At 38.1% G+C, this 19,230-nt stretch overlaps 1 protein-coding gene across 1 annotated transcript in view; it reads left to right on the forward strand.

Moving 5' to 3' along the window:
- CMC1 (C-X9-C motif containing 1) overlaps window positions 1–19,230 on the forward strand; it is a 43,635-nt gene that overhangs the window by 18,407 nt on the left and 5,998 nt on the right. The window lies entirely within an intron of this gene.

Consider the following 19,230-nt stretch of genomic DNA (forward strand, 5'->3'; position numbering starts at 1 on the left):
GAGAGCACTGTTGTGTTGGTTCTGTTGCCTGGAGGAGCTGTGTAATTAAAGCATCTGGAGTTACATTGCTGAAAAAATCTCATAATACTTGGCAGGGCTTTAAAATTGGTTTGGAAAGTGTGGCTGGAAAAGGACATTTCCAAGCAACCATCCTCCTCCCATTCTCCAGATTTCCCATTAGCCCTCTCCTCCTCAGGGCTTGTGTTGATACTTAGTGAAGATGATGGGATGCAACACTACTGCAGGCTTCTCTACAGTTGAGCATGACCAGTGTCATCAGGAGTTTTGATAATGTGCAGTTACTCAACAGTCCTGTCACTGACATTATCTCTGTCCCCCTGGGGGTCACCTGCTCTAGACCATGACCCTTACACCTGACATAGCAAGGTCCAGAAAAGCAAAGAAATTTGTGATTGAACTACATGTGGTGCTGTACATTTAAATGCCCAAGCACACCTTTAGATACTCCTTCTTTAAAAGCCCATTCTTTTTATATATACTTTCCTATCAGAAATGCAGATAATGAAATGTGTTAAATCCTTAGCAAATTTTGCTTGATGTTTCTTACTTTCCCTGGTATTGCAGACTGAGTTCTGTTAATTGTTGCCAACCCTTGTTGAATGCTGAGGGAGGATTAACCTGTTGGTACCTACAGTTCTGACATCAGAAAATGCTAACGCTGATAGTAGAGGGAAATTACATGACAGCTATACTTAAAAAATTTCATGAATGCTCTTGTCTTATAGCAAATTAAAACTAAAATCACCATTTACAGCTGAGCTTTGCTCATCCACTTTGCATCATTGTGAAAATACAGTCCTTACAATTTTTTTCAAGTTCACATCTCCTAGGAATATGTGGGAACACAGTGATCTTCTAATTGACCAAAGCAAAAAGATCAAGTGACTGATAAAAATCAATGAGTTAACATGACAGCTCCTGGTACCTGTTTTTAAATTGAGCTGCTGTGATCAGAAATTGCTTGCATGTGCTTATGTCCATATTATTCAGAGTTTGGTGGAAAGCCTGAGTTACAGTGGAAGAATCACAGATTTTTTATGACCACAATAGCCTTCTCTTAGGAGGATGAAAAAAAAAATGCTGCATTATTCTCTGAAACTCCATTTTTTGTGAGAGGAAGGTTAGTATAATTTGAGAACATAGTTTCAATTCAGCAACAAAACTGCAGGTGCAGAATGGAGGAAAGCTGTTGTCCTCTGTTGCTGTATTTATTATCTGAATATTGAAGTGTATTATAGTCATATTGTGTGACCACATGACCTTATATGAAACTATTACTATTACATTATATTTTATGTATTGTAGTCAGTTATTTATGTGCAGTACTCAGTTGTTGAAATTATTTCAGATGTTTTGGTAGTGTACAGTTATATTTAGTACTAATAGTAAATTGCTATGAGCTTTTTTCTGGCTTGCATTCCTTGAGAGTAAGATGCTGAATTTTTATACGATGCTCTTATTTACAGACAGTAGCTTTTATTTTGGAAAAAATACTCAGTGCTATATATTTCCAATGAAAATTTACTCTCATCACATTTAACTATGTGAATTAATACAATCTCTAGAGGGATTATGGTATATTGAGCTTTGCTCCAACAAACTGGGCAGAGAGAACAGCTATATGTAAATTAGAATTTAAAGAAATGAGATTCTAGATTTGTGTGTGTTTGTTTGTTTGTTTCTTTTCGTGAATGATAACAGCATGAACTACCCTAAACTAATTTATAGAAAAGAAATATGAAGGCATATTTTCTTGCTTGATGATAGAAATTTCAGTGTTCTAACTAGTTTTGAGCACTTTGAAAAAAATGTTCAGGGAGGGAACTCGCCTGGTTTGATTATTTTTGTTCTTCCCCCTGTCCATGTCATTTCAGCCCAGCTGATGACAAGAAATGGGTCAGACTGCTGCTAGCTTTACCACTGCAACTTAGTTGTGTGGGGTTTTTTATTTTTTATTTTTTTATTTATTAGGGAAAGGAACAGCTTTTACAGGGACAAAGAGAAATGAAATCACTTTCAGTGAAAGAAAGAGGCCTCATTATAGCCACCAACAGCAGTTATTGACAGCTACACTTCCTATTAACAAGGAGCATTTAAGAGTTTGGCTGTTGGATCTTTGGACTTGATCTAATTTGCTAGCATTAATTAGTTTCTTTTGAGCACAGACACTTGGTGCTCACAGCTATAGATTTAGAGGACTAATTAGGACAGAAAATTGAACAGAATGGGGTAAGGCATTAACCTTCAACCATTACCAGCTGGGGCTCTGATAAAGACCACAGAGTCCAAATGCTCCTATTCATGCAAAGAGTACTTTAATGAATATCAATTTCAGCCAGGTTGCCATATCTTACAAGCCCTGTTCTGATTTTGATTCTCTTACCTGGTAGAGATTTTTATGTATAGATATTAAAATGATATTGGTAGTTCAGAGCTCATAGATGAGAACCTCAAGAGGTTACCTGTGTTTTGTGCAGTCTTTCAATTTGCTTTTCTCAAGTTACAGATTTTATTGGTTTCCAGCTAAGATCCTGAATTTCAAATTGATTTCTCTGTCCAACATACATATATTAATATAGCCCAGATTAACTGCATGTTCTTAATAAATGCTGGTGTAAAACGAAGATGCCTGTGTGGTTTTGGATTATTGTAGTACATGGTAGTAATATCCATGACAAGAGCGCTCACCAAGCTAACTGCTGGAAGTTTAACAGAGGTTTGCTTCTTCTGCAGCTCTTATGGTGAAATACAATTATTGTGTTATGGTGTTCGGCTGGTAATCTGGTTTTAGGAGGAAAACTATTCTTCCAGATTGTTTTAACATCTGCAGAATGGGAGTACTTTAATTGTATAGAAAGAAAGAAAAAAACTAATTGCTTTTGTCCTCTTCTATAATTTGTTGCATTGTTGGAAGAGTTGAACTTGAAATTAAGCATCCGAATCATCAGTTGTTCCTACCCTTTAGTCATATTACTACTCCCTGACAAATTCCCCTTTGAAGCTGAAACATTGTTGCTGTCTTCATTTGCTTCTGTATCTGGAAATTCTATGCCCACTGATGAGAAAAGTTTAAAAGTCTCTTCTCTATCATAATTTCTCCAAACTTGTTTTTTCAGGAATGATGCTAACATTGATGTATATGCCTTTTTAAGCATTCTAATTATTTCCAGTTCTCCACTAGTACACTCTATAGTGTTAGATTGAATAGCTGGTTTTGTGTCTTAGGGTCCTGGTGAGGTAAGATTGGTACAAACTGTAAAAATAGAGAAATGCTGCCTTACCTGTATCTAATGATCGTGGGGTATTTCATGGTATCTAGACCAGTCTTAAGGGAACCATGTGAGGGGAGGAGTGGAGGAGACATGGTCAAGTTCTCCCACCAAAAGGGTGAGTTCCAGCCCTTGACTAATGCCTTTTCTCAGATGTTATACACAGTGTTTGCTGATCTCGGAGTTTTCTTTTCCACTTGATACATTTTAATTCTTCTGTGTCAGTCACTCTTATTACCAGCAAGGGAGCACAAACTTGGGATTCTGTGAGGGGTTTTGTGCATCCATTCTGATGGTGGCAATAACCTCTGGGTGCAGTGTTAGAGTGTTACAGTGAGGTGTTAGTGTGGCGTGGGTGGACGGAGCAGTGGCAGTTCTTCTGACTCACAGTATCTGTTGTTTTAGCTGCCTGTCCTTAACAATGTATGAAGTTGTTGCTCCGAAATTTTGCATTATGAACCCCTCTTAGATACTACATTCAACAGTTACACAGTTAGCAGTTAGTGTCAATAAATCTTAATACTTCTAAGAGGTCATGCTATATTCTCATTGCCTGTGTATAAATATTTATGTTGTATATGAATTATTAATATTACCCTTGGGTTAGTTTCACACAGAAAATAGGTTATTTTTCAGCTGTAGAAGTCAGAATGTGTTGTATAGGTACCATTAAGTTCAGCAGTGGAAAATAAAACTTAGTTTGATCAAAATGTTGCTTCTGTGAATTCAGAAATACAACAACTAGTGAGCATTTATGCAGCCTAAAAACAATATATTGACAATATATTGTATTTGGCATAAGGTGATAGGGGAAAACTTCTGTCCATTCTTTAGAAAACACATGGAGTTGATAAGTGTATTTGCCAAAGAAAATTGCTTATCCAAACCTCAGAAATTGAAATGAAGCTCGATGGGAATTAATACTAAATTGAAATCAGAATAGGAGTTGTGATTTTACTTAAAATACTTTGATTTAATGGGACAATGGACTATGAGAGTTGTAGTTTTGATCTCCTGTATGTTGGAGACCTATACCTGTTGTACATATTTTGTGTAGAATGTTACAACTCAGCAGAACCAGTTAAAAAAAAAGGGGGCAGGAATCACAGGTCTTATCAGGCAATAAGCGAACACAAAGTTGAAACATAGTTTGGCAACTACACATACTTTAAACAAGAGGTGGTGTTCCAAGTGTTCTTCATGCTTTTTGTCTAAATGTTCTTCATTGTTTTCTGAAAACAGTGAAATCTCAAATTTTCATCCTGTTATGGGATGGAAACATTTTAAGCTTCTTCTTACATGTAGAGCAGTAGTTTTAAAGATTGCTTAGCTCAAGCTGAGGGAGTTGTCCCTCTAGCACTTATTCTTTGATGTAGTAGTAGTTAATGGGTCCTGTGGTAACAACACTGACAATGCACAAGGGGTTCTTTTTAATGCTAGAGACAATGTTGTCTGTTGCTGAATAAAACTATGTTCTTGTACATTATTTTTCAGGTCCTTTCAATAATAACAACAAAAAATAATCCCCCTCTTTCCTACCCCCAAATTTAGTTTTGTTGCTGTTGTAAATGCGTTCCAGCAGTTGTCTCTTTGGTGCTGCATAGAAAAAGAGTAGGGAGATTTGTGCTCTGGAGAGTGTTTTACTTAAAAGTCTGATGCCTAAGAAGGGAGTAAAGGCTACAGTATTGGAAGGTCATAAAACATTGTGCTGTATTGTCATCCCTCTGAATTTTATTTGTAAGTCCTGCAGAAAAGAGCACCTGGAACATTTGCTGCCCCAAATCAGGATGGATGCCTCCACAGGAAGTGTAATCAGTAACAGAAGACAGGAGGTGTTTTGGATGAGGAATTAAAAGCTGCAGAACTGCTCAGAGGATAGGAAAAGGGATGATCAAAGAGTGCTAGAGGTGTACAGAGCTTTGGAGGTATGGATGAGGCTTTAAATTTATGATTAGGGAACAAGAAAAGCAGTTTAACTGCTCTATACTAGATTTGAGTGGAATACTAGTAAAGGATTTGAAAGGAATCATGGAAAGGAGGGAAGGTAGTCATGTTGATGGGATAGTGAGTAGAAAAGGAGGAATTTTGAAGAAGAATATGTAGAAGACCTGTGCATGAAAATTTCCCTTGGATGGAGTGAACAAATTCTTCTCTTAGTATTTATTCATTGTATTGGAGAGGAGTTGAAATGGTTGTAGGGAATTTGAGACTTTAATTATGGTATTAAGAGATCTGCCTTCTTACCTTTTTCCTAAAATGAGTATAAAGAAAGATTTCTTTAAGTCACTACTGCCTTTTTTGGGGGGCTTCTGATATTCGTGTTCTGGATTTCCTTGTATTACTTTTATCACCCATAATGTTTTTCACTTTTTAGTTTTCTTTCCTTCTGGCTGTGATCTGGAATCTCCCAAGGAGAGTCCAGTTATTCTTCTTTTCCCTCCTCTTCAATATACACTAAATGATGTCCTTCAAGCCTTCAGATAACAGCATTTCAGGGATGTTTAAATAGTCCTTTTTGAAGCACAAAATCAAAAATATATTGTTACATTTGCATGCCAGGCTTGAGACAGATCTTGCTTTGTTTCCTGGTGACAGAAATGTCCCTTGCTCTTTGCTGCAATCGGATGCCTGTGAAGTTGGTGAAAATAAAGCACTGCAGAGTTGTGGTTTGAGATGTGATCTCACCTATGGCTGTAGACTGTCAGACTTTTAAAAAGTTGTTTTAGGGAGACACAGCTAATCTTTCTGAAAAGACCTTCTGAATGCTATGGTTTAATATGTGGGAAATGTACAGAAAATGTATAATGTGGAAAGACATAGAGAGTTGAAAGTAGGACTTCTTGATGCCATCTAGACTGGTCTAACTATGCTTCAAAAGGATGAACTTCTTTTCTGTGAAATGCTTACCAAACCTGATGCCCTTGGAGGGCACATTTATCAAGCATGAAAGGGTTGCAGGTCTGCAAATGACTTTGGGAAGACATTTTGGGCCATCATCTTCTCTTGGGACCATACCTAGTATGCCTGTCCTGTAATCTGGTTAATGTTTAAGCTGCTATGTCCTGTTTCAGTGCTTAGTTCTATTTTACAATTCAAATAATGCTTTTTGCTTTCTAAGTTGTTTTGTTTTTTTTTGTTTTTTTTTTTTTTTTTTTTTTTTTTATTTAATGCCCCAACTAATTTTTCTTGTGTATCAAGCAATTTGGGTTCTCATATATTGGACAGATTCCTGGCAGTGATCTGAATAAAAGCAGGACTTCAAATGGAAGAAAGAGGATGATCTGATTTATGTTAACCAGCCAAAAGGAAAAAAGAAAAAGAAAATACTTACTCAGTAACCATCCTGGACAACTATTTCTGTCAGAGTCCCTGAAATGGCTTAGGGAAGGTGTTGAACCCTGAGATACCAGACTTGTTTTCAGGAGCATTAAGTACTTTAAAGAAAGACACCAAAAATCTTTAATACTGTGAGATGTTAAAAATTACATTTAAATTCAGAGGGAGAACTTGTGCTTTCAGCTTGAAGAAAATTATATCCAGTGAACAAGTGACCACAGTCTGCAACTTCAAACTTTGTTGCTCATTACTTTTTTTCCTGCCTTCTACAGTGGCTCTGACAGCCCAGTCAAAATGATTCATGAGGCCAATGGTGAAAAGAACTCTTTCTCTGGTGTAAATAATCTTTGTCATTTCTGATCTGTCCTGATTTCCTCCTTGTGCTTCTTTGCATGTGTGGTTTTGCTTCTTTTCTGAGTGGTTTGGGGTTTTTTTTACATTAAATATAGGCTTCAGCATGTATCTAGTTAATGAACAGAAATTTACCTTTGCTTTCCATAGAATATGGAAAAGAGGAATACAAAAGAATGGTATAGTGTTTGGGGTTATATAACTTAAGATTTAATTAGTAATTAACTAATCTCTACTGGGGTGCTAGAAGAGCTCACAGCTTCTCTGGCATCTTCAATAACTCACATCAAAAGCCCTATGTTTTAAATATTTTATATTAGCTATGTGTAACAATGCTTCATGACAGTTGAGTAGCAGTATTAATGATTCTTCTGCCTTTTCTTTGTAATAAAGGTGTCCGCATACTTTTGAAAACTATTCCAAATTTAAGGAAATTAAAAAGCATATTCATGTATGTATGTGTGGTGATTTATTATATTTTATTTTATACATTCCAGACAGCTTGAGGAAGTTTTGAGTTCTTTGTGGAGAGTGAGAATGGTGTGGAAAAGATGCTTTTGCTTCAGCAAGACTGGTGTATGTTCATTTTGATATGCTCCATCTGTTGGGTAACTATAAAACTTCAGCAGTTTTAAACCAAAATACTGTTGGGGGAATCTGTCCTCTTCATTCTGCTGTCAAAATCATGCAAATACTACTTATTGACTGTGCACAAACCATTTAGCAACATTCATTGTTGGACAGAGAATACTTAGTAAATTACAATCCCAAAAAGTAGTATTTGCACTTCTGTAGAAGGAAGGTATTTAAGAGAATTGTGGACTTTTGCTTTGGCTACCTTCTCCCACCAGATGAACAGTTCTGGTCTCATGATTTTCTTTTCTGCAGTGGTTTCAGTGCAGTGCTGTTTGTTCCAGACCTGATGTTGCAGATCTCTGTGGCGCTAATGTTTGAGTTGCAATGACTTGACTTGCCTGAAAGTAGTTCAGCCACTCTAATAAAGAGGAGAAATAATCGCCTCTGGGAAATGTGTTAAAAATACTTAAAGGTAACAACGTTTGGGTTGTGGTATCAAGTTCAGCCAGATCCGTTTCACATAAGCAGTAAATTGTAACAGTGACTGTAATTCTTTTGTGTGAAGCAGGTGGAATCTCCTTGTTTCTAATGTAATATAATCACCATCTTCAGTTTGATTGTAAGGTTGATACACTGATGACAGGGTTCTGCTGTGTTATAAAGAGATCTGGTACTTACAAACTTTTGTGTGTCCAGACCTGAACTGATTGTACAAAAATATTTCACTTGGGCATTTTTGTACTAATAGTTGTCAAGTCCTCAAGTCTCTAAGCCTTGACTGAACTTGTGACAAAAAAGTCAGAATGAATTCCTAAAGCTTGTTGTATTTTCAGGCAATCGGAGGGGATGAATCTGAGTAAGAAACAGAGTCTAGCCTTTCTCTTCTCCCTTCTGCAGTCTTTCAAAGCTCAAGGGGGATAGAATTTACTTCACTCTGTTCTGCAGTGTTCAGAGAGGAGACCCTTATAAGTGGAATACCCTTGGAGACTTATGTCAGCTCCTCTAACTCCTCCTCTGATTTTTGGTTAAGTCATGTAGGATGGGAGACATCTCATCCCAGTTGTAGTCCTCTCTACCTCTTCCCCATCCCCTTACCCCTGCCTTGTCAAGGCTCAAGGCAACCAGGACAGGAGGGTACTTTCAGAATCAGCATTTTTGGGTGGGACATGGAAATTTTGGGTGGCTAAAAAGAGGTAAAGTGTATTCTGCTGGTAGTCATTCTTAGTCTTTGTTCAGCGTGTGGGACATTGCATTGATATGCATAAAGCAAGGATGGCAGTGCTATCAATTTTTGTTTGGGTATTTGATCTTCTGCAAAAGCCTTGTAGAAACTCTTGGACTTTGCAAGCATTTCCTGAGGATTTCTTTGAGCTGTTTTTTCCCTGTCTGTCTGGTTGCTTCCATATCTTGGGAATCCCATTGGTTTGTTAGTGGCTTCTCTAAGCATCAATGTGTTTGCAGGTTCTGTGCAGGTGTGGACTGGCAGGATAGTAAGTGTCTTTCAGCTCCCAACAAGATCTGATCAGAGTAGGGGAAAGGCAGTTGCTGCCTGCTGGTTCATGGCAAACAAGGCTCAGCTGGACACTGGCTACCAATTTAAAATTTGGGAAGAGCTCTTGTAATTGAATATAGGCTTTTTACTTTTGTGGCTCCAATCACTTTCCTTTTTTTTTTTTTCTTTCACCACTGGCAGCAGTCCTGGACTTTAGCTAAAGACCAAAATCTAAATTAAATCAAATATATAAGGATGAAATCTTAGTATGTAGGGGAAAACAGGCAAATAATCTTAACAGTGTAAACTTTGATTTATAAATTTGAGACTTGCAAAGCAGACTGCTGTACAAGAAAACAGATGCCATGCAATAAATTAATACTAAGCTGAATAATAAACAAGACTTATTGTTAAAGGTCTTTAATGCAAAGACAGTGATTTCAGACTTTCGTATGCTTGTTTTCTGTCTTTGTTTAAATGGAGCCTTTGCATGTGTTTTCTTTATTGTTCTCTTTTGCGCACATTTGAGCTTTGTTGGGTTGAGGACTCGGTCTCTGGTTGGGCAGTGGTGATTAACTTACACTAAATAGGCAGCAATAATGTGATTTGAGAATGAAAAGGATTCATTTCTTTTAAACGAGGGGAAAAAAACAAGGTTGAAGGAAATAGTTTACATAATCTGTAAACTAGTTAAGGAGCTGAATATTTATGCAGGTTGAAATTGAAGCTTAGTTGCCCTCTAGGGGTTTTACATTAATACAGCATATGCTAGCTTTTGGGTGTTTTTTTCTTCTTTCAGAATAAAGGTGAGACAAGTCTTTGGAAAAAAACTTACATGCTGACAAATCTGTGGTGATAGAGGCATGTGTTCATCATCTGCATTCAGTGAGTAAAACTCATTTAGTTCAAAACCCAGAAAATGGAGGAAAGATTTTTAGCCGCATTAGGTTCTTTTTAATCTTGTTGGACCAGTAGAGAATGCACTCACAGTCAACCAGTCATAGACTCCTGAAGTCCCAACCAGGAAAGGTCCTTACTTTCAGTCCTAGATAAACAGAAGACAAAAAGTCACAGGGGGTTGTAATGACAGAACCAGGACCCTCAGTCAGTTTCTGCTCATGTCTCAGCTGCTGAATGCTGCTTCAGATTCTTGTGTCCTCAGCTGCCGCTGAGTGATGCACAGGGGTCTTCTGTCCCTTCTGGTCTTACAGGAGGTTGAGCCCTGGATATTGGTCTGTGATTGAATGTGTTAGGAGTAACCTTAGTCTCCTGCTTTAGAAAGCAATTGACAAAACCAGTAGTTTTGCTTCGATAGGCGTGTGATATTTCATTGGAAGTATCCTCATGACATAGGAAGAAGTGACAAATGGCTCCTAAACTGGAGCTGCATATATGTATCCCATTGTCTTAACATTCAGTATCTCCTTTGCCAATGATTTTGTAGCAGATGCACTGTTAACATACTTAATTGCTAAATAAACTCATAAGTTTGGTTGTTTTTCTAAAAATGGAAACCACATCTATGTGATTGTTTTTGCCGTTTCTTTCATAACATGTATGTTATGCTGTATTTGTATGTTGATGCTCTAAGATGTTTTTGTATCAGAAACAGGATAACTGGAGCAGGCAAAATAGATGCACTTAACTCCCTCCTGCCAAATTTGAATCCCTCTGCATGCAGCTTGAGTAGCGCAGTGTAGTCAGCTTTGAGAAGGTAGAGCTGTGTCCCCGAGGCTTCAGTGTGCCAAATTACACCTGGATTTGTGCTTGTGAAGTCAATGTTCTCACACAGATTTTTATGCCATTTGCCTATTAAGCTTTACACTGCAAAGCAGTTTCTCTCTTTTGAGGGGTTTTCATACCTAGTTTCTGGTGCATTTTGTTTTGCTTTGTAGATTTATCAGACTGGTGTGTAAATTCCCTCTCTACTAGTATTTTATTTTATTGTCCTCAAAATTACAACTTTTCTTCTGAAGAAATGTACCTGGTTATTGCAGTCCCTTATTTAAAACATTTTACAGAAGATGAAAGATAAATTTTACAGTTACTACCAAGTTTCCAGATATTGCTGAGTTTTGATAGTGTGCTTTCCTGCCTCATGCTTTAAAGTAATTTCTTCAAAATCATGAAATGAGTAGGGTAGTCTGAAATTCTAAATGCCTCCATAGTCAATGACGCAATTTTATTTGAAAAAGAAAGTTTACATACTTTATCACACAGTGGCCATAATTGCAGGAGTCGAGTTACTCTTCACTGTTCACTTCAGAATATGGACACAACAGAATTTGTTTTTCCTGGAAAATTTGCACTTTGGTTTTGTCATCCTTACTAGCACTGAGTAGTACCTCAATTGGCAGGAATTCTTCCATGGTGAAGAATTCCTGCCTCCACACCAGCCAATGGAACAACTTGGGAAAAAAAGACGTTTACTGCAAAGTAGGGTAAGTACATGATAACCGTTTTGGAGATGTTGGAACAGTGGTTGGGGATGAAGTGTGACCTGTGAGAGAAAGTAACTTTCTCTTTTAATAACTATATAAATATTTTATGTTCCATATATTGGGCACATTCTATAGACTCAAAAGACCTGAGATTTTGACCGTATTCTGTGAGCCCCATCTCACCCTCCAGCTGGAGCCCTATAACCAGTTTCAGGTTATTTTTTTTTTTTTTAGAAGAAAATTTGTTTCATTCAGGGGAGTGAGAACTACTATTACTGCTACCACCAACCTTCAGTATTGGAGCTCTGAGTTAAATAGGTAGTTTTGGAAGTTCATTAAACTGAACAGGGGCAGGGTGAAAGGAAGAGTCCCTGGCACAGCACGGTGTAACTGAGAGCTGGTGTCATGGTGCAATAGCTGGGCAGACGCCTCCTCAGGAATGATGTAAATGCCCCACCGTGTGGCAGAAGGACATTACTGTGTGTTACTTCTTGCACTCCGTGAAGCTCTGTTTTTGAGAAATAGATCTATTTTGCCTTCAGAATTCAGCTGAAGAGTCAGCCGCTGTGGGACAGAGGGAGGGGTGTTGTTGCTTTAAATCCTCTGTTATCCGAACTTCTCGGCTGTCCCCGAGTGGCTCGGCAGCTCCCGAAGGAGGCGGGAGCACAGGCAGAGGCGAGGCTGCTCTGTGCAGCTCAAGCTGGATGCACTTGTTTGTATAAAAGCAGGCAGTGACAGACAGTAGCCATGGGGGAACTTGCATTTGTTCCAGTTCTGCCTCTTCCAGCGCCTGGTACGGTAACGCTTGATGTCAGGGATACTTACTGCAGGGTGGCAGGAAAATTAGATCAAGGCAGTTGTTTGAAACCAGTGCAGTTTAACCAGGTGGCTGTGCTTGCTGGGCTTGCATTACCTGAAGCCTTTTAGAGAAGGTGATGCTTGTGCTTGACAGGAGCATTCCTCAAGCAGGTTTCTTTAGTGGACAAATCATGATTTACCCAAATAAAATGCTTCACAGCAATGTGCTTGCTTTGCTTAAAAGGGTCAATTTTTGTAATTGCACTAGGAAGGAAAGGAGGTCTGCTTCTCTGGAAAAATCTGCCTGCACAGCCCAGCAGATTGTCACCTTTGAGCACTTAACTGCTTAATCTGCCTTAACTGACAAAGTAGTTGCTGTAAAGCTTTATGCATAATAGTTATGCCCTTGCTATTTCCCCTGTGTCTTCTGAGGACATAACCCTCCTGTGTACTGCTGTGCTCTGCCTGTCATGCTTAGTCAGAAGCAGGAGGACTTGTCTTGTAGCTCTTACAGAGCTGGGTTGCTGGAATTTACTTAAAAATATGACAGTGTACTGGATTCCTGTGTGTTGGGGGCACAATGTGTGCACACACATATGTAGGTAGGTGTGTATACTCATGTATACAGAAAATGCTGACAAGTCTGTGCATCCAGGAAGGAAGATCAGATCAGGTTTATGGCACCAAAACTAACAAGCAGACATTTCTCTTTTATCATCTCTGCCAAAGCTCCTTTTGCTGTTACAGTCCAAGTTCTGTTGAAATTCTAGTGACTAAACATATATTGCTAATGAATTCTGTCTTTCACAGTATTTCATCATTTAGCAATAGTCAGGAAAGCACTGCCTGATGTTTTAAGGTATATGTTCTTTTCTGACTCTCTGACTCTTAGGGAAACACTTTTCCTAGTCAAGTTTCAGTATTCATATGAAACTGAAAACCAATTTTAGTCTTTCCAGCTCTTGTCCCCAAGAAGACATTTTGGTCAGATCTCATACATGCAGGACATAGAATAAGCAGAGCTGACCTGCCCTTGTCCTAATGGCAGAACTAAATGCTCCTTAAAGTATCCTGAGATTGCATGTGTATGTTATTTTCAGAACTCTTTTTTTAAAAAAAATACTTAATTACTTTAATCTAGCATATTATTGTTAATACTTTTAGGTATTTGTCTGGGTTTTGTTAGTTGAACTGATTGGGTTGGCTTGAATTGCTGTGTTTGGCTGTGTTCCTCAGTTTGTTTAATGTGTTTTTCTTAAAACAATTATTCTCTTTCTTAAACGTTGCTTTTCAGTTCCATTCTCTGTTTCTTGGTGCTTATTATAAAATTGGAAAGAAAAGATCCAATGATCCACTGTGGATAAGTGTGAGTTATTTGGGACGACAGAAGGGCTTCTCTGCTGTTGCTTGAAGTTTCTGGTTATGCCTCTTGGAAACATCCACAATTCTCAGTCTGAATGGTGGCAAGTGTTGAACTGAAGGACAAGTGTAGTGAGTCTGGTGAGAGAGGCTCCTCCAGCACAAGCCTCTGCATCACATGGGAATGGGGCTGTATCTTCATGGTTCATGGCTTCCATGAATGTGCTCATCATTCCTTGATGGTAGTTTCTTAAGATCCTCTTTTTTTCCCCCACAAATTCTGTCTTTAATGATTGTTGGCTTTGAAAACAAGAGAAACCCTGCTAATATTTCTGTAAGAAAAAGATTAGCAGCTAAGCAGTGAGTTTTGAATTAACTGATGTTGGAGGATCCCTATGTGCCTTACATCTGTTTTCAGAACTGCTGTGGTATTGTGGTTTTTAAAAAAACCCCTATATATATATATATATTGATAATTTTTGAAACAGAATGTTTAAATAGGCCATTAATTTCCTATATTGATTTTAAAAGCCCATTGTAAGCAGTTGACCAAACCTAGATCCTTGTAATATCAATGGATGTAGGACCTGAGAACTTTGGAGACTCTTGTTCCTAAGTAGGTAGGTGGAGTTTACAGAGGGAGTAACTGGATGTACTGGAAAAAAACCCAACCAACTCTCAAACGTTTTTGATCTGGGTAGAGTGCCTTTGCTCCCTACTGCTCTGGCCTGTTTCTGTATCCAGCTGAGAGATACTTTGAGGCAAATTAATTTTTGCCGCAGGATTTTGAAAACCTGCTAATGAAAAAAGCACGCATAGTATGAAACAAATAGCTACAATTGCAGTAGTTGGGAGTTTAGCAGGACTTGTGGGGCCAGGGCAGAGAGATTTTCAAGGAATCCAAGCTAGTATATACCTTTCTGGTTTCAGGAAGTTTTTCCCCTCTTTCATCCTCTTTGTTTGGATGCTTGTCCATTTAGACTCACCGTGTAAGGCACCCTAAGGGTTTTGAAAGGCATGTGAGAACTTTATGGTTCAAGATATAAGCCAGACTTACAGTTGATAGGGATTAGGAAGAAACTTCATTTGAGATGTTTTTCCATAATGTATCCTTTCTGACACATTTCTTTAAAGCAGCTATTACAGCCTTCTGAGAAAGATGGTGTACAGGACAAATAGGCCCTTTGATCCAGTATGTTATGTTCTCATCTCTCAATGTCCCCTAAGGCAAAGTCTTCAGATTTATTTCTAGGATATTGGTAAGATGCTTTCCTTAACCCAAGGCATTGTGTTTAGGCAAGCAGTTTCTAGGGGTTTTTTTGAAACATTCTTCCTCTGCAGATCACAGTTGTGTTGTTTGCCTTCCTATGTTTCTCTCCTGCTGTATGTTCACTTCAGTCACAAGATGAGGGAGGTTTCTGCGTTTTATTTTGGAGTGCCAGAGATGCTGTGGTCTGCTGGGGGATCCTCTGTTTGCACTCTGTACTTTCAGATAAAGCTGAGAGTGCCTTGGTAAAGGTTGGCCAGGAGGATGAATATCCCTTCCTTCAAATTCTTGAATTCCTGGGATTCTCTGCTCTGCAGTCCTTTATTGTGTGCTAGTGTTTATTGATCATCTCTCCTAGGATAGATGCCTGCAGCTAAAAAAGCTGAAATGGAGCAGATTTTGGGGGGCTGGTGATGAGCAGGAAAATGGAAAGCATATGATTTTTATGTTATAGCAAATGAATATTTGCAGAGACAAAGTATTTGATCTGATAACAGAGGTTCACTTGAAAAAATCAAGGTTATTTTATGTCAATTTTCTCTTTGCCCTATATAAGATGCATGTAATTATTTCATGCTATCTCCTTCTATTCAAATTAATCTGCCTTATATATGTTGTTGCTCAAATTAGAATAATTCTTTAATCAGCTGTGATATGCATGCCATAGAAGGCTAGAATAGGAAAGCTACTCCTAGCATACCGACAATGCATGTATTTTATTTGTTGCTGTAATTTAAAAGTAAAATCAGAAATATTGATTTCTACTTGACTGGAGAGATGATTTAGTTTGAATATCAGACTGATCTTAATCAGGTGAGAATTAATTGAGTTGGAGGTATTAGATATTCAGTGATGTTAACTGAACCATGAGCAATCTACAGAGAAGCTTTCTTTTGTACTGTGTTGGAAATATCAAATAGCTCATACTCTACAATGTGAAACAATCTCTCCATGTTCATGCTGCTACTTCCTCTGGCTCATTAAATGCACCAGTAATCTGTTCTGTGCATACTGAGTCATCTTCAGAGTAACAAGCTAATGAATCATAATTTAATACAAAATTTAAAAGCATAATAGCTACCCTTAAAAATGTTGCTGGTAATGTTTTGGATCATTTAATGTTTTTATACACATTTTGCAAACATAGGTTTTAAAATTTTGCCTTTGTTTAGATTTTAATGGGAGCTGTTTCCTCCTCCTTCTACTATCACCCCCAAATCCCCATTATTATTTGGGCATCTTTCCCCACTCAGTGGGGAAAGGAATGACCCAAGGAATGACCCAAACACCAGACAAAAAGACAAAACTAATTTTTTTCTTTTTTTTTTTTTTTTTTTTTTTTTTGTGTAGAGGGAAAAAACCTACCCCAGAATAAGTCTGGTCTGGATCATGATGCAAGCTGGTTTGTTTTTTTTTCTTATTTTAAGAGTGTGATAGCAGTATCATAAGTGTTGAGAAAATATAAATGGTGAGATAACACCTCTGTAGGACTTTCTCTTAAGTAGTAAAATTGTAAAGTCTTTAAATAAACGAGAGCCAGACCTGAGAGGATCAATTTATCTTGATAATGGGGAATATTTCATTTATTTTGTGTACAAGCATACCTGCAAAATAGATGCACAATTATAATTGATAAAACTATGCTTCCAACATGATATGAAATGTACAACACTTCACAATATGAGGCAATACGAAGGTGACAAGTATTTTTATAATCTGAATCTGCAAAAAAATGAACTTTCAGAAATAGCCTTCATGCTACGAACAGTTCAAACACTGAAGGTAATGAGGATGATTCCTTGCTGTTATATCAACACGGTTTCCATGCTGCTGCTTGTCTGGGTATAAGTCCCACTTTTTATTCTTCTCTTACTTTGCACATGGGAAGATTTTGATGTTTGGAGGAAGAAATAATTAACTATCTTAATATTTTAAAATATTTTAAGTAAAGAGAAAAAATCCTTTAGAAATCTTCTACAAATACAGTCTGATGCTGGTTGTTCCTCTTTATTGAATTGCAAAAAAAACCAGAACTTTCAGTTCGTTTTTAAGCTTGTGGCAGGACGTAGCATGGTTATTTTTTATGAAGTCTTTCCTTTATGTACACATAACTGAAACTTCAGCAGTCCAACACACCTATTCCACCATTTCATTTTGAATGCAGCACAGTGAAGAAACCTGCTGAATTCTGTTTGGGTGAGGGATGGTGTTGTAGGGTACATAAAGATCACTTTCATCATAAATATGTGGCCTTGTTTTTGTTGTCCACTGTTTGTAGTCCTGCAGACACTGCGATTAACAGTGTTAAATTTAACCTTGGCTGGTTTAATGGTGTGGAAGAAAATCATCATCTTTATTCTGTAGAGCTGTGCCTGTGTCTTATGCCAGATGTTGGTTTGTCCCTTTGACTCAAAATCCTACAAGTTTTATATTTTTGTCATAGAAAGAAAATATTTATTGAACCTATCAATATGTTCTACAGCTAAAATGGACAGGACCCTGGCTTTTTATCTCCTTTTTTAAAATTAGGACTTGTATGTCCCAGGACATCTGTTGGTGGACCCCCACCAACTTTGTTGTAGCTTTCTGTTAATGTATATGATCTTTTCAAATACTTTAGTGTGTATTGCATATACCTGACTGACTGCTTGAATACTCTAATACACACTAAAGGGAAATAATCTTTACTGTCCAATCTTTACTCTGTGATAAGTGAACTGTTAGCCAGCTTCACTTCAGTTTCCATCTGCTTCTCATATTATCTTGTCATAAAGTCATAAAACAGAGTTGGGGAAAAAGCAATTAGAAATACTAAAGAAAAACATTCTTCTTAGATACTGTTTTTTTTCAGCACAGATTAGTGTGGACTGTAAAGATCTTTGTAAACAATGTTTTCTTTACTGTGCCAACCTAGCTAATTGTCAAAGAAACCTTAATAAAAAGAGTGCTCTGTAACTTAAAGAAGTTTTTAATCAACCATCAAATGTACTAAGTTAGGCACTCAAAGCTAATTCTTCATGCCTCCAACATAATTTGTATAATTCTGTATCTGAAGGGAATTACAGAAAGACTTGGAATGGGATTTTTATTAAAAAAATGCATGTCTGTCCAGCTTTTTAGATAAATTAAGAAAGCCTTAGAAAGCTACTTTTTTTGCTGTTCTGTGACTTTACATATATCAGGATCTAATTTCTCCTAGTTCTTTGTGTCGTGCTTTCTCAGGTGGGTAAGTTGGGACAGGAAGACCCAGTGAGATCCGGTTCGTGGATCCAGGGCAGTGCCGCAGGACCAAACTCTCTGAGCTGCTCAGGGCTGGAGATGCTCCCTGCTGAGGAGTCAGTCCTTGGAAGGACTCGCTCATCTCTGGCCTCAGCCAAAAAGCCCTCCTGTCTCTCCCTGAAAATGTGCTCTTCCATCATAGGCAGATCCCTGGCACATGCCAGCATGCCATAGTGAGCAGGTGAGAACTGGCAAAACTGAATTGCTCTCTATTCAGACATGGCTCTTCAGCTCTTGTTCAGTTGACAGCAGACCTCTGTCTTGGCAAAGATACGTTTTGCCCTTATGTACTTGGTTGATTTAGAAAAGGTACTAAATTGCAGGCTTGTTTTAGCAGTTAAAATCTCTCTATGTGGCTGTAATGGCCAGAATGTAATGAGACTTAAAATTCTCTCAACTGCAACCAAAACTTATTTTGGATTTGGCTTGCAACAGAAATGCGAAGCTTTCTTCATGAGAGAAAAAGAAGAAATCCGGCCTCAAATCAGTGCTAAGCTGTTCAGTGAAGTCTCTGAGCTGTAGCCTCGAGAAGAGATCTTTGCTCTGTGTGCATGCCCTTAGACAGAGCCTGTGGCACAGAGAGGAGCCTGTGGGGTGACCTATGTCAGATCTGATGTCATGAACCATGACTGCTGCAGGTGAAAGGGGGGTCTGTAGCCAGTTTCCGTGGTAACTGGTAGGCACCTGCAGCTTGCTGACGCAGTAGTGGATCTGTCCTTGCCTGTGCACAGAGCATTCAGTGATGGACATATGTAGCTGTCCTAGAAAAGCCTTGGCAAAGGGTGGATTTGATGGAGGGCAAGCCTTTTCCCCCTTGCTTATAAGGCATTTTCACTTCTGTGGTGTTGAGCTCTCTTCCTCAGTTTATTTCCCTGGTATCTGGAAATATTGGGAATAGCTTTTATTGTTTGAAAAATTACTTTCCTTTGTGTTACAGTTTGCAAGGAATTTACAGACTTACTCAAATTTACCTCTTGTTTTGCTGTTGCTTGAGGTTTTGTTTTGGTAGCTTGCTGCTTGCAGGAAGAAAGAAAATGTATC

This window comes from Zonotrichia albicollis, chromosome 1 (assembly GCF_047830755.1).
Source record: "Zonotrichia albicollis isolate bZonAlb1 chromosome 1, bZonAlb1.hap1, whole genome shotgun sequence".
Classification (NCBI taxonomy): Eukaryota; Metazoa; Chordata; class Aves; order Passeriformes; family Passerellidae; genus Zonotrichia; species Zonotrichia albicollis.